Genomic DNA, 15,000 nt, shown 5'->3' with positions numbered 1-15,000 from the left:
GTTATAAAAAAAAATAAAAATAAAGGTATGTCAAGAAAATACAATTTTCAAATGGCAGCACAATTGTGATAAAAGGTAAAAAGTGGGGCAGTCTTGCAGTCAACATCGGCATGATATAAATCTTCAAAGGCCATACAAAAGGGGCACAAAACGGAATGTAAAACATTAAAATTATGTAATAAAACATTCATAGGTAAAATCATATGTACAATTCTCCAAGAGATATCATCGGTCCGTTTTACAATCGGTGGGACATACATGGCAGCCCATTGTGGGCACAGGGAGACCCTGGAGGAAACATCCCCTTCCATCGAGATGCAAAACTATCTTTGCACACATTAGGATGCCGTATGGTGACAAAACAGTGGTACAGGCACTTTTTAGCAACACTAGGAAGTGGAGAGGAAGAAAGGATTACAGTTTCTGTTAATACAAGTGATCTCATACGCAACTGCGGAAAGAAGGGGGCAGGGGTTGCAGGGGCAGCGTTAGTGGTATCAAAATGGAGTCCCAAACTTCTGGAGGTACACAGAACCTCCTGGACGAGTTGGGAAAGAGGTTTTTAGAGAGCACATTCCAACAAGAGTTGCAATATGCCCGACTGAGTGCCATGTTTTGTTCTAGTTCAACAGATCTCGTATGACACGTATGCCGGAGTTTATGTTGCATTGTAAGTAAGCACATGATCAAGGTATGTTTGGAAAACGTGGATTGTAGAAGATAGGCTCATCGAGAATGTTGGTGATGGTGTAGTGAGCCATATCTCGGTGCACATCAAGAGGCTGCCAGGCTTGTAACAGGTCTTGGTAAAACAAAGGCAATGGAGAGATGTCCACATGTTGCAAGTCCATGAGAAAAAGTTCCTGATTGAAGTCGAGCATGCCAGCCATTTTCAGCAAATGGTGGTGATGTGATGCACCATGGCAGTGATGCAGAAAAAAGAAAGTGGTGGACAGTGGCGACTCGAAAGGCCATCAGTCGACTGAGAATGTCAATAAGACCATGGCCACCATCTGTCAATGGAAGGTAAAGGACTTCAGGCTTGACCCAATGTTTGCCACCCCAGATAAAAATCAAGCAGATGTTTCTGGATTGTCAGCAGTCGTACTTCAAGAGGATGCAAGGCAATCATTTTGTGCCACAAGGAAGCCAACAGGTTATTGATCACGAGGGCACGACCTCTGTATGACAAGGTAAGTAATATTCCTCTCCACTTCTCCAATCTATTATCAATTTTGTTAACTGTATTTAACCAGTTCTTAGCCATAACAGCTGGGGTGCCAATGTACACACCTCGATAGCGGATGCCTTCCTTCTCCCACTGCAAGTTTCTGGGAAGATGAGGCAACCCAACAGCCGGGGGTATGGCCAATCCATAGAGCTTTACATTTGCTCCAATTTATTGCAGTTGTGCAAGCCAAAGATAACTTTTCCAAGTCATTTAATAACATGGTGACATCATCACTATTACACACCACGACACACACACCATCAGCATATGCTGAGATAACAATCAGCCTTTCAGTTGGCATCACAGGAAAACCTGGTAGACCAGCATGAAGGTGAATTAGGAGGGGTTCAATTCAGAGGGAGTAGAGAATGCCCCATAACGGACACCCTTAACGGACTCCTCTTCCAACCATCAATGATGCACACAGGCTATTATTAACTTTAATGATGCTAAAAACATGATTATACAACAATGAGACATGGGATATAAAAGTTGCCTCAAAACCAAACTGTTTTAAGGTGTGGAATACATATTTATGACTAATAGAATCGAAAGTTTTCTCTTGGTCAAGTAAAAACAAGCCAGCATTCTGCTTTTGAAGAGCACAGACATCCCACAAGTCAATGAATTAAAAAAAATATTATCATGAATAGACCGGTTTGGAATACAAAAATATTGATCAAAATGAATTAAAAAGCAAAGAAAAGGCTTTATACAATTTACAAGGGCCTTGGAAAAGATTTTGTAATCTGCACAAAGCAGAGAAATAGGCCTCCAATTCTGAAAGGTCTGGAGATCTCCGAAGGCACACGGCTGCACGGCGACAACTTAGAGGTAAACAAGTTATCTTGTAAACTAAACTTAAAAACATCTAAAAGTATTGGTCCAAGCAAATCCCAGAATGCTTGATAAAATTAAACAGGTAAACCATCAAAGCCAGGTGCTTTATGATCATGAAGGTCACGAAGAGCTATTAAAAGTTCATCTACAGTAAAATCTTGTTCAAAAGAGTGTTGCTGTGATTCTTCCAATTGTGATAGATTTTGGGTAAAATCAGACATTGCTCGTTCGTTACTTTTCTTTGTGGCAAAAACATTCTTGTAAAAATCCCGAATAAAACACTTCAACTGACCATTGTCTTCAATAATTTGTCCATCACTTGAATGTAAGCTTAACAGTGAACGATGAGACTTTGTAGTTTTTTCAAAGTTGAAAAAGTCTTAACAGAAAGTTTCTGAAGTCGACAGGCCTTTCACTCAAAGTCTGGTTCGCACTCCAAGAGCATCTTCTTTAATTAAACAATTCAAAAGGGCTTGTTTCTCATAAAGCTGCTGGGATCGAACATCCTTATCAATATTAATCGTGCTATCTTGTAAAATGAGGATTTCTTTCTTTAAAATACTTATCCTAGTTTGCTTTACATTCATGAAGTCATTCCTATATTGCTGACAGAAGACTGGGATTTGTGCTTTTATATAATCCCACCATTGACATAGATTTGTAAAATCGTTCCGTGATTCTAGAATTTGAAGCCAAATTTTATGAAAATATGATTTAAATAAAGGAATCATTTCAAAGAGAGGTGTTAGAATACCAATGAGAAGTATTCCTCTGAGGACGAGGAAAAGAAAGACGCATTTAAATTAAAAAATGATCAGAAAAGCCAGAGGGAGTGATGTCAGTAAAACTTATCAATGTTTAAAAAAGAGAGACCAATGTAAAATTTATCAAGCCTCGCAAGCAACATGTTATTTAACAAGCAACGACACCAAGTAAATTGTTGGACGTTCCCATGCTGTAGTCACCAAACATCACCAACATCATGTGGTTACAAAAGTGTCGACAAAGGCCGAGCACAAGCTGCATGAGGTTCAGGGCTGTTACGATCTCTGACTGGGTCTAAAGTACAATTAAAATCACCACCTAAAGACAATAGGGTATCGAGGGTGAGATGATGAAGGAAAGTGAAGGATTCAGTGAAGAAAGCTGACCTGACTGTGATGTCACTTGGGGCATAAACATTGACAATAAAAATCCGCTGGCGGTTATATATACCAGAGTTGGTGTCAAAGCCACCCAATGCTCGCCTGTTTATACATTTATCGTTTTTACACGACGAGTCTAATAATTAATATTTTTTGTAAAGCATTGCAGTGAAGTATAATTATAAAGCAATATATGTATTTGTATATTGTAATCAGTAACAAGAGCGCAAGTGAGCACAATATACGCCCTAACAAGAAGGTATATACAGACTTGTGCTACTACATGGAAAACAGCATCCTGGTTGCCATGGCAACCACTTTAAATGACAAACGTATGTCGCTACACATCGTCTCCAGTCTGTACCTATGTACCAAATATGAAACGTGAAAGTTGAAAACTTTGGGAGTTAGAGTGCAGACAGGAACTGATGGAAAACAGCATCCTTGTTGCCATGGCAACCACTTTAGATGACGAACGTATGTCGCGACACACCGTCTCCACAATCTGTACCTATGTACCAAATATGAAACGTGAAAGTTGAAAACTTTGGGAGTTAGAGTGCGGACAGGAACGGACGGACAGACAGACGGACGGACGACAGGTATCACATAATACGCCCCGATATATATATATATATATATATATATATATATATATATATATATATATATATATATATATATATATATATATATATATATATAGATATGGCATCCGGTGTAAAACATGTGCCAAATCACGATGCGGATCATCCGCTGTGGCGACCCCTGACAGGAGCAGCCGAAAGAAGAAGAAGAAGAAGAAGAAGAAGAAGAAGAAGAAGAAGAAGAAGAAGAAGAAGAAGAAGAAGAAGAAGAAGAAGAAGAAGAAGAAGAAGAAGAAGAAGAAGAAGAAGAAGAAGAAGAAGAAGAAGAAGAAGAAGAAGAAGAAGAAGAAGAAGAAGAAGAAGAAGAAGAAGAAGAAGAAGAAGCAGAAGAAGAAGAAGAAGAAGAAGAAGAAGAAGAAGAAGAAGAAGAAGAAGAAGAAGAAGAAGAAATATATATATATATATATATATATATATATATATATATATATATATATATATATATATATATATATATATATCGGGCGTATTAAAAATAGTGTGGTCGATAAAAACATTAGAAAGGAAACAAGAGGGGGAGCACTCAGGAGAGTGCAAAACCTCCGCCGCCAATACTGCTGGGTCAATCAAGTGAACCTTATATCTTATTCATTAAATACGAGCCGAAACCCCGTCACAGACGGATTCCATTCATTCAACCACCCTCACCAGCTCACCCACACTCGAGGGACATGGACTGGACAGGGCGTGCTTGTCCCCGCCTACTCATCCCCCGCCCCTGCCCCATTCCCCCCCCCGCCTTCAACTTGCTTGCCCCCGCCCAAAAATGTAATTACCCCGGCCCCGCCTCTTCACTCCCCGCCCCACTTGCCCCCGCCCCTGTCCACCCCCTCACACTCAACCCCGCCTAATTAAACAAGCCCCCGCCCCATCCCCCCCGTCTCCCGCTTTCAATTTGCTTACCCCCGCCCAAAAATTTGCTCACCTTGCCCCCCGCCTCTTCAATCCCTGTCCCTGTCCCAACGAAAAGTGTCTATTTTGCTTCAGATTTGAAAGTTGACTATTGCCACTATGTGCGATGCACTCTCACAGGTACGAAGTTTCTTTCCGTCCAGGTCACAGGACCGAGCAAAACGTGACGCAACCGCGAGGAGCACAAAATTGGTCCTTCAGTATTAATATATAGAAGATACAATGTTTATTGTTACATTTTTTGTGTCAAATTCACATTCTGAGGTAGTCAGCATGTGCAGAAGAGGGTTTTACATTGCAGACACTATTTTCGAGGAGTGGAATTTCACCTCTCAGCGGTGATGGTCTGCCGTCGACAGACGTAATGACGTCAGCGAATGACAGATGATGTCATGACGTCTTGATGTCTCTCAGCGGTGACGTCACACGTCGCCATGTAAACGTATGTAAAACAAAAAGTGTTTATTCTGCTTCAGAGTTGAAAGTTGACTATTGCCACTATATGCGATGCATTCGTACAAGTACAAAGTTTCTTTCAGTCCAGGTCACAGTACCAAGAAAAACGTGACGCGACCGCTAGGAGGAGCACAAAATTGGTTCTTCAGTATTAATATATAGATGATGTAAACAGTGCTGACAGAGTTATAGTTCTTTTCTCCAACATTTTTTTTTTGGGGGGGGGGGGTTCGAAATCACTTAAAACATGTAGAAATGCAAAAAAAAAAAATAGATTTTCTGCAACAATTTTTTTTTGGGGGGGGACCAAGTCCAAAATCTAATGGCATGATCCTTGGACCATACCTAACCCCCCCACCAAGTTTTGTCGAAATTCTAATCACTTAAAACATGTAGAAATGCAAAAAAAAGAAATCGAAATTTTGTTGAAAAAAAAGTTGCAAAATTTTTTTTTCCTCTAACAATTTTTTGGGGGGGGGGTTGGAAATCACTTAAAACATGTAGAAATGCAAAAAAAAAATTTTCTCTAAAAATTTTTTTTGGGGGGGGGGTGGGTTGGAAATAATTTAAAACGTGTAGAAATGCAAAAAACAAAAAATTCTGTGAATTGTTTTTTTGGGGGGGGACCAAGTCTAAAATCTAATGGCATGATCCTTGGATCATACCTAACCCACCCACCAAGTTTCGTCGAAATCTGTCGAGGAGTTTTTCCGTAATACTGTTCACAAACAAACAAACAAACAAACAGAAAGGGGTGAAAATAGTAACCTCCGATCTTCGATGGCTAAAAATAACTTGCATCAAAAAATTTAACATTTTCACGCTCACACTGACGCTCACGCTGACGCTCACGCTGACGCTCACGCTGGGGGTATCGCAATAGCTCTCTGTTCTTCGAACAGGTGAGCTAAAAATCAATTACAGCTAAATATCCAGGAACAATTTATTTAAAAACAACAGAGGAGATGGGAAGACGTGCAGATATATAAAGAGCAATACCTTCACTCACGGAGGCTGTGTTACTAAAAAACCAAGTGCCTTTTAACTTCAGCCTCAAGTCTGCAATGCAACTTGCAGTTGCTCGAGTTTCTTGTAAAATAAGAACATCTACCTTTACATTATTAATTATCTGCATCGTTTGGACTTTACGTAAAGGATTACGTCCTCCGTATATATTTAAACTTGCTCTAATCATAATAAAGAAGTTCTTATGCATTCAAGTGCTTTCTTGCTTTAAGAATATGTTTTTTTAGTCTCTTTCAAGAAGCGCTGGAAATGGCAGCAAATTCCGGGTTCTCAACAATTATTTGTGCCTTCTGGACAAAGGCACACAAGTTGGGGGAAATAATCTCGATCTACTCGCTTCTTACAAGTAGTTTTTTGTAAAAAATCCAAGATATCGGAAATATAAATTAAAGTATCATCGAGACGACAATCTCGGGGGAGCTTCTCGCCAAAAGCACTCAACGTCAGAGAGGAGCAACCGTCTGAATCATAGTCCTCGTTTTCCTCAGGGCCTTCGCCCATTTGCTCAATCTCCATGGTTAATTCAGGAGGAGGGACCAAAGATGTAAGAGGAACAATTTCAGCAGTTACATCCTTGGGTGTGTCATAAACGATGGTGATGGCAATGTTGCTATCTTGAGCAGGAGCACGACAAGGCTGAGATGACTCAGATTATGGAGGGAGTAAGTCCAGTCTGGGGGGGGGACTGGTGGTAATAGTTGGAGGTTGCAAACCAGGGAGGAGAGTCGGGTGGAAGGAGGAGGAGGAGGAGGGAGGGAAGGAGGAGGGAGGGAAGGAGGAGGAGGAGGATGAAGGGGAGGAGCAGTGAAGGAAGAAGAAGCAGGAGAGGCAAGGGGAGGGGGACGGAGAAAAGAGCAAAGGGGGGAAGGAGGAGGAGGAAAGGAAGAAAGAGGTGGAGGGGGGAGGGTAACATTAGCATCGTTACATAACATTTTAGAGGTACCAGGTGATTCAGAAGAGGAACCAACTGGTGAAACTGAAGCACATGGGGCCTGTGTTGTGGGGCAAGTCCCCGCAACCATTTGTGCGAAGGAGCGAGGAGCCGCTGAAGCAGCGAGGATTTTTGATCTGGGCTCAGCGGTGCTTTGAGAAGGGGAAAGAGATCTTTTTGTGCTTTTATTTAGAATAGTAGGAGCAGGTGCTTCATGGGAACCTTCTGCTTCTGTAATGGGAGCATTATCGAGGACGGGGAGTTGTTGGGATGAGGAGTCTTCATTACTAGTTTTATTCAGCATGTCTTTGGGGCACAATCGTTTAACATGGCCGAATTCACCACAACTATAACACACAAGGGTTTCTGTGTTTGCATATCCCAGATATGTATGTCCTTCGATTTTAAAGGGAAGAATTGCCTGGAACCTTGAAACACCTGGTGGTAAAATCATATAAACAATCCGATGAAACGACATGATGTGTTTAATATTAACATTCTGACTTCGAAACGGAATGATTGACAATGGGGATACAACCGTACCATATCATTTTAACTGGTATACAGTCTGATCACAGTTAACAAAAGGTGCGAAATTTGAAATCACAACTTTTTTTGTGGGAGTATCCAAATGGGAAGACGGAAGATAAATATCGGGATCAAAGAAAAGACCGTACTCGATGACTTGAACAACCATCGGCACCTGAGAAACGAAAAAAACAATCTTTTTGTTCATACGGGAAACCTCCTGAACATTCTCAATCCTGATGATCTCACTGACACCAACAATTAACTTCTCCATGTCGATCTCCGACGGAGGAATACAAACAAAGCCATGTTTCCTGGTTAGCGCTTCAAAGGAAGCGTACGGCGAACTTTCACCCGCAATGATTCTTCAATGGCCGGATGTATAAAAATAAATCGGCGAACACAGTTCGAACTTCGACGGGGCGTGAGAAAAAAACAATAATTTAAATGAAAGGAAAAGGTATAATGAATACAAAATAAGTAAATAAATAAAGAAACGTGATAAACTAATAATGCACAACAGGAGATCAGCACGGGCACCTCCCAAAGTACAAAGAACGTACCGAATACCACCGTAAATGCTCTTCTCTCCCTCCCTCTAACTCGGGAAATGGGGGTACAAGAGGAGGGGTGGGGAAAGAAAAAAAGCTGTGCAGCTGGGTAAGGCAGACAAGATAGCACAAGGGAACAACACAGAGTTAACACAAGCACCAACACGCTGCCATGACACTTACACACAGAGCGACTGGCCACCAGGGGGAGAGAGAGAGAGAGTGAGAGACAGAGACAGAGACAGAGACAGAGACAGAGACAGAGACAGAGACAGAGACAGAGACAGAGACAGAGACAGAGAGAGAGAGAGAGAGAGAGAGAGAGAGAGAGAGAGAGAGAGAGAGAGAGAGAGAGAGAGAGAGAGAGACAGAGAGACAGAGAGAGAGAGAGACAGAGAGACAGAGAGACAGAGAGACAGAGAGACAGAGAGACAGAGAGAGAGACAGAGACAGAGACAGAGATTTTTTTGACTTTGATGTGCTTTTTTTACAAAAGTATGAAATAAATTTTACAAACCATTTGCAAAACGAAGAAAACAAATATTAAGGAAACATTTTCAGGAAACAGAACATGAAAAGCAATTCATGAGTACATCAAAAGGTAAAAACAAGTGCTTCATTTCGTTGCACAACAAAGAACATTTTTCATACACCATTTATCAATAAAATCCTGCTCTTTCCCGTACCGGCTACAGTGTCGGTACTCCAGCTGGATTCGAGAAGAAATTAAAGTTCTACAAGTCAAAATTATATTACAAGCAGAAAGATCACCACTTTCCACCTTTTTTTTCTCGTTTTATAAATTGATATTTTCCCCTCAGCGATCAAAAAATTAACCAACGCAGTTTCATGTTTACATACAGAGGACACCGCGTAACCATAAATAAATTTCACAAAAGAAAAAGCAAAACCCAGTTTCAAAAATATATCATGTAAAAAATTAAACAAGGGAACAAGTCTTGTGCACCCAACATATGCATGATACAGCATTTCACGATTCTCACAGAGAGGGCACACTTCCAAAATTTCATTGGAAAGTTTGTGCAACAAAACATGACAAGGAGGAATCCAATGCACTAATCTCCATTGCAAGTCGCCTGAATGTTTTGAAATTGGAGCCGTGTATAGACTTTGCCATGCAGGTAAGTGAAGAAAGGGTTGAAAGGGTTAACAGGTGGTCTTTCCATTGAACACCAAAAGGGCCTTTCACAAAATCAGCAAAAATAAAATGAACACAAAGGTCATGTAAAGTCTCTTTCTCAATCGAGTTAAAAGGTACAGATTTGCCATTATAATTCAAAAGCAACACAGGGAAAGCATATCGGTTTAAACAAGCTACCAGATTCAATGAGGTTCTTAAAACCTACTCCCACATTTTTTAATGCTCTTAGAATTGCAAGAAAAATCTGACCAAGAATACGAATTGACCAAAAGCCAGAAAGGCCAGAAATTTCGCAAATGGACTTTCACCCTTCTCTTTGAAAGTCCAACAAATTATGGACTGAAAGGATGTCTGACCCTACAAAGTGCTGGACAAAGGTCCGAGAAGAAGGAATGGCTGCAAAGCGGGGGTTGTAAAAAATTGGTTCCTTCAGAAACATTGAGGTGGTAAAGGAACTGGTCTCGTGACACAGTGACAAAGCTTGCCAGGCATTGATGACACTGCAAGTACAGAGGAAGCGATGACACATCAATCTTAGGGAGGTCGAGCAAAAAAAACTCACAACCATATCCCAACCGACCTGCTTGCTTCAGAAAACACAGGGTTAAACTCTCCCAATACAAGGCATGTGGCTATAAAGAAGCTTCTTCACAAAAAGAAGACGGAAAGTCATGAGCCTGCTAGTGATGTCAACAAGCCCCTGGCTCCCCTCATTACGAGGAAGGCTGAGGACACCTGGTCGGAGCCAGTGTTTACCACCCCAAACAAAATCAATCAATTGTTTCTGGATATTTTTTGATGAGCCACTCTGGTGGCTGTAGCACCATAAACCTGTGCCACAGAGTGGAAGTGATCAAATTGTTTGCCACCAATACTCTACCATGGTAAGACAGTTTACAAAGCAGCCCTCTCCATTTTTGGAGTTTGGAAAACACTTTTGTGGTTAAACCATCCCAGTTTTTTTGGATATATCACGAATCACCGAGATGTACGCCCAAATGGTGCACTCCATCAATCCTCCAAGACAAATTTCCAGGGAGTGACGGGAAAGAAAAATTTGATGATAGCCCAAAAAAAAGGCAAAACTCTTCAACCAGTTCACCTCGGCTGAACAAGAAACACTAAAGTTTTGAAGAGCTTAAAGTTGCTCATGTGCATCATCTTGGGTCTGAATTACAGCACAGACTTCATCTGCGTATGCAATAACTTTTATGGGAGATTAATTTAGGGAAGCAGAAAACCCTGACAGTTTCTCCCGCAACCGAACTAAAAGGGGCTCAATGGCAAGTACATAAAGAAGACCAGACAAGGGACAACCCTACCTTATACCCCTTGATACAGAAAAGGGAGAAATCAAACCATTGTTTACTGTAACCAAACTATAACCAAACTATGTAACCAAACTGGAGTTACGTCGTCTCCCACCAGACTCACAGAATTGTAGGCCGTCGCTCACGGATAACTCCGTGAGGCGGCGGGTCGCTTAACCGACCGTGGATGCCAATACCTCCACCGCGTAGCGTAAGTTCTTTTTGTTGAGAACCAATTTACCGAATTAACCACGTGGTGTCATCTACCGGCAACCACGCCCTCGGCACATCTTGCCATAACCGGGTCACTCTACCAACTGCGGTAGAGGTCCAACTGCCGACTACCAACTCCGGTTCGGGTGCAGTCGAGCGGAACTGCCAAAGCCGTGCCGGCTATGATGAGCAGATTAACGGGAAGAAAGACCCGGCGAAAACTCAGATCCATACCATGCTGGCCCAATGAAAGTGAGGACGGAAACGAACTGGGAACATTTTTACAATTGTTTTATTTACAGCAGGAAGGACACAGACAGAGCAAGCTTATCGCGGATATGCAGGAAATTTACAATGATCGAAAACACGAAGGCAGTTTACTTCGCAGACGGCGCCACACACACACACACACACACACACACACACACACACACACACACACACACACACACACACACACACACACACACACACGAAAATAAAACCCAGGTGAATTCCAAGGAACCCCGCAGCCAGGGAGAGAGACGAGCTGTGTGGTCGCGGCTCGGCTGGGTACCTGCACGTTGGAGGGAGGGGTGCTCCGTGGTGCGGCACCTGACAATGGTCATGCAGCTCGGCCCGCACTCAAACGCGTGGGGCTTGTGTCCACGGAGGAACCCAAGCGGAGTCCCAGGGCGAGGATCAGGGTCGCGGACACGACCCAGCAAGAGACCCGGTCGAGGTCGGGTGTCCACGGTCGTAATCGGAATCGACCAAACGGATCGCTCCACCATCGAAGAACGGCCATACACCACCACCCACAGACTCGTGAAAAGCTCTCAGTCTGTCAATCCTCCTCGAAACACCGAACTCAAGACTCCAGCAAAACTCCAAAAAACGCCCCAGCGAATGCAGAACTGAACTGAGCCTTTTGACTGAACTCCAACGAACGCGCATCTCAGAGGGTCCCTTCGTATTGCATCGAACTCCCTCAGCAGGGCGGGACCTTGGTCAAAACTGATGTCACTGTCCGCCCTGATTGGAAAAGGCCTCCATGGGTCCACCCCTTCTGGGCAGGGTTTCAGCCATGCCGGGAGCACGCCCCCTCCACGCGTGACTGCACTCACCAAAAAGGTACCTCACAAAGATTTCGCCTCGGAAAGCGAGAAAAAGGTACTGTGGTTCAAATATGAGGGGAAATAAAGATTTATTACCCTAACTAAAAAAACATCGCAACACACCCCTTCAAATTCCCACTACACACACGGAGGGGTTCTGTCCACACATCTACTTAACAGCATAACTAACTTTGGGGCACCTGTATGTTTGAATGCATACGGTTCCTGGAACCGTAACAATGTATTGTGATACAATAACTGAATGTACGACATAAAAGTAGTACCAAATCCAAACCCCTTCAAAACTGCAAATAGATATTTATGATCTATGCTTGCAAAGGCATGCTCTTGATCTATAAACAATAAACCTGTGCTTTTATGCAAAATGTCGCACATGTCAGCAATATTACGAACAGCACCGATGTTATCATATATTGACCGTCCAGGCACACAACAAGTTTGATGAGTGTGGACTATACAGTTAACTGATCTTAAACGAGAGGCAAGAACCTTGGAAAATATTTTATAATCAGTAGATAATATAGAAACTGGACACCAATTGCGGAGTAGTTGGGTGTCTCCTTTCTTCGGCAGCAAGGAAACTTAGGGAAACTTAGGGAAACTTAGGGAAACGCTCGTCTACAACTTAGGGAAAGCTCCCCAACTTTCTCCAACTTTCTCCAAGCTCCCACTGAAGACTTTCTTGGACCATTTGCAGAAGCTCAGGACCAATAATATCCCAAAATGTTTCATATAATTCACGAGGAATGCCGTCCAGTCCTGGAGCTTTCCCGATGCCATACCAGAAAGCGCAAGCCTCGATTCTTCCAGAGTAATAGGATTCTCTATCGAGACCCGTTATGACTCAGACAACTTTGTCACAGGTTCAATAAAGGTATTTGCAACATTCAAATCAACTTTCTTAGCACATAAAAGAGAGGAAAAGAAGTCATTTACCAACTTCCTAATCATTTTAGAATCACTTACAATGCCACCATCAGGTGATTGCAAAGACAGCATTTACTGTTGAGTTTTAGTTTTATTCTCCAAGGAGAAGAAGTACTTAGAAGGAGAGTTAAGCAGATTAAAGTTTTTAATTTTCAGCTGCACTAAAGCCCCTTTTGCACATTCCTCTACAAGGTGACAAAGCAACTCTTTCTGACTCATAAAGTCTTTGTGCTCTCTTGTGTTACCAATCAATGTAGTAGGTTTGGATTGTAGTTCTATAATCTCCTTTTCAAGTTGGGAGATCTTAAAAGAATTGTCCTTTCAATAATACACATTGTATTGTTGACAAAAAACTTTTATGCGGGTTCTTGCAATGTCCAACCATTGCCTCTTACTCTGGAAAGTATTTTATTCTGGCCAGAAGAGAACACCAGAAGGCTCTAAATGAATAACAAAAATGTACCTCTTCTAAAAAAACAAAATTTAGGGCCCAATAGGCACTGTTACGTGGAGTACAAGGAAAAGTCAATTTTAAAGATACCAGATGATGATCTGAAAAACCAGAGGGTGAAAACGCCGTTGACAAAATGAAATTCCGGAAACCATTGTTAACATACAATTTATCGAAACGTGCAAAGGATACCCTGTTATTAGAGGCTTGACACCATGAAAATTGCTTGATCTGAGGGTGCTGCAACCTCCATGCCTCAATCAGGTGATATTTTATGAGAACAGCCGCCAAATGATTTGGACTCTCCGGGTGAGGTTCAACACCCTTACGGTCGAGAGATGGCTCTAAGGTGCAATTAAAATCACCGGCTCGGCAGACAAGACCACCAAAATCAATTAAAGCTAAACATTTATCGAGCAAGGAAAAATAATCTTTTCTTCTTCAAGGATCGCTTGGGACATATGCATTCAGAAATGTGACCTTACAACCTCCATACGGAAAAACCACAAAAGCCAAATGACCTTTCATAACTTCGTGAAATGCTCTTTGGTCAGATGGGATTTTTGAACGAAGCCAGAAAGCGACTCTTGCTCGAGGACAAACGAGCTGAAGAACCATGAGCCTCTTAGTGTATTTTGCTATTCCGCGAAGCAGGTGTCACCACAACGTACATCCTGGAGTAAAGCTACGTCTGCATGCCTTTGCTCTAATGATAGTTTGACATGAGTTTTTAATATCAGGGCGCGGCCCCCGTTTATGTTTATACTTGCAATTGATAACACCAAAATGAGTTATTTAACGAAATGATCATTTAAGTTCTTTCCTTGCTATAGATACAAATTTCTTCAGCCGATACACCTGGGACTCCTTGGCATCATCGGCTGATTAATTTTTTTATGATATGAGAAGCAGTAATATTAAATTTATCCAAATGTGGAAAATAATCAATAAGCCTGATTTTTTTTCCGTTAAGTGTTATGGAGAAATTGGATTCTATCAGTCGGAGAGGGGGGAGGGGTCAAAGTCCCCACCGTCCTGTGAATCCCCAACTGCACCTTCTGTCTCATTGAAATCTGATATTGACCAAGTGTCGTCCGAAACGCATGACTCGTGCTCGATAAAAACGCTTTTCACCTTTCCGGGTGTCGGAGATACTGGCCTCGGCTTCATGAAGACCAATTCTTCAGGTAAAGGATCGGTCTCCATTTTTGAGGGGGGTGGGAGGTCCTCAAGGGGTTCTGGTGTACTCGGCACACCTACTGTTTGAACATCCTGATTGAGTTCACCATGCACTGATGCACCATCCACAGACGATTCATCTCTACTTGTAGTCTCAGCTTATGAAGCCTGTTGATGCTACATAGTTTCCTCCTCAACACAAGGACAGGATTCAACACTGGAAGGTTCCGGTTGAGTTTCACTCCAACCGCGTGAAAACCTTTTCACAGCGACTGCTTCAGCGGTTGAAACGGGCTCGATTGTACTTGAACTTTGGTGCAGTCGTTTCCCACGTGCAACCACACAAGGCTCACTCATATCCTCGATTAGATTT

The 15,000-nt window shown here is 42.2% G+C and overlaps 1 protein-coding gene across 1 annotated transcript in view; it reads right to left on the bottom strand.

Moving 5' to 3' along the window:
• Window positions 1-15,000, bottom strand: part of LOC147018637 (sperm motility kinase 2B-like) — a 114,093-nt gene that overhangs the window by 96,683 nt on the left and 2,410 nt on the right. The window lies entirely within an intron of this gene.

The sequence above is a fragment of the Eptatretus burgeri genome, chromosome 10, assembly GCF_056783735.1.
Source record: "Eptatretus burgeri isolate ZD-2024b chromosome 10, Ebu_testis_v1, whole genome shotgun sequence".
NCBI classification, from domain to species: domain Eukaryota; kingdom Metazoa; phylum Chordata; class Myxini; order Myxiniformes; family Myxinidae; genus Eptatretus; species Eptatretus burgeri.
The sequence above is the reverse complement of the archived record's forward strand: the minus strand, read 5'-3'. Positions and strand labels throughout refer to the sequence as shown.